Here is a 1,787-nt window from a genome sequence, read left to right as displayed (position 1 = left end):
TGAGTTCCCAAATCCCATCCCAATGAGCTCTACATCCCAACCCAATGAGTTCCCAAATCCCATCCCAATGAGTTCCCAAATCCCATCCCAATGAGTTCCCAAATCCCATCCCAATGAGTTCCCAAATCCCATCCCAATGAGCTCTGTCTCCCACCCCAATGAGTTCCCAAATCCCATCCCAATGAGCTCTACATCCCACCCCAATGAATTCCCAAATCCCATTCCAATGAGCTCCATATCCCATCCCAACGAGTTCCCAAATCCCACCCCCATGGGCTCCCAAATCCTCGCTAAGCTCCTCAGCTTCATCCTGATGTGATCCCAGATCCCAGCCCCGGTGGGATCCCGAATCATGCCCTGATGGTTCCCCCGCTTTGGTGCCCTGAGCATCCCCGTGGACACCCCAGAAACCCTAAACCTGCTACCCCCATCTGCTTGGGGTGACCCTACACTGTGCCCCCCGGATGGCCGCCAAAACTCCTTGGGGCCGGACAAACAGACAGCAGACAGAGGGACGCAGCGCCGCGTTCCCGTAGGGAACTGGCTTCGGGCTGGGAGCGAGGACACTCGGGATCACCGAGTCCCACATCCAGTGCGTGGGGATGGGGACAGCCCTGTCCCAGTGCATCCCAGTGCATCCCAGTGCGTCCCAGTGCGTCCCAGTGCGTCCCAGTGCCTCCCAGTGCTCCCCAGCCGCTGGGCATGGGATGGGGCCCATGGTCCCTGCAGGAAGGCAGCGCTGCGCCGGGCCGGCGACTCCGCACCTCAAAATAAGGAGAGGGGAAAAAGCAAGTGGGAGGAAATTATAGTTTGGGAGTTATTTTCGGAAAGGAAACTGCAAAAAAGAAAAGAAAAAAGAAAAAAAAAAATGAAAATCCTCCCTCTCGATCCAAAACATGGGGAATTCGGGAAAAGAACTTTCAACGGGTTCAGGAGGGAGGGGGGAGGAATAATTAAAAACAAAAAAAAAAACCCGAGCCCGCGTCGAAAATGGCAAACATCCCTGGAAAGAAAATGACGTGAGCGCGTCAGGGCCATAAACGGCGCCGGGGAGCCGGGTCGGGGCGAGGAGGAGGAGGAGGAGGAGGAGGAGGGAGGAAGGGCGGAGGGGTCGGGAGCATGGGGAGAGCGGGGAGAGATGGGGTTTGGGGAGAAAAAGTGGGAAATTGGGGAAGGGGGGGAGAGGGATGGAGCACTGGGTTTTCCATTGGGGTGGAGCATTGGGTTTTGGGGAGAAAAACCATGAGATTGGGGAAGGGATGGGAAGGGATGGAGCATTGGGTTTTCCAATGGGGTGGAGCATTGGGTTTTGGGGAGAAAAAGTGGGAAATTGGGGAAAGGATGGGAAGGGATGGGAAGGGATGGGAAGGGATGGGAAGGAATGGAGCACTGGGTTTTGGGGGTTCCCAAAGGGATGGAGCACTGGGTTTCCCAGTGGGGTGGAGCATTGGGTTTTGGGGTTTCCCAAAGGGATGGAGCATTGGGTTTTCCAGTGGGGTGGAGCTTTGTGTTTTGGGGAGAAAAAGTGGGAAATTGGGGAAGGGATGGAAAAGGATGGAACACTGGGTTTTCCAAAGGGATGGAGCATTGGGTTTGGGGGTTCCCAATGGGGTGGAGCATTGAGTTTGGGGAGAAAAACCATGAAATTGGGGAAGGGATGGGAAGGGATGGAGCATTGGGTTTTCCAATGGAGTGGAGCATTGGGTTTTGGGGAGAAAAAGTGGGAAATTGGGGAAGGGATGGAGGGGGATGGAGCACTGGATTTCCCAGTGGGGTGGAGCATTGGG

The sequence above is a fragment of the Numida meleagris genome, chromosome 21, assembly GCF_002078875.1.
Source record: "Numida meleagris isolate 19003 breed g44 Domestic line chromosome 21, NumMel1.0, whole genome shotgun sequence".
NCBI lineage: Eukaryota > Metazoa > Chordata > Aves > Galliformes > Numididae > Numida > Numida meleagris.
This window is presented reverse-complemented; position numbering follows the sequence as displayed.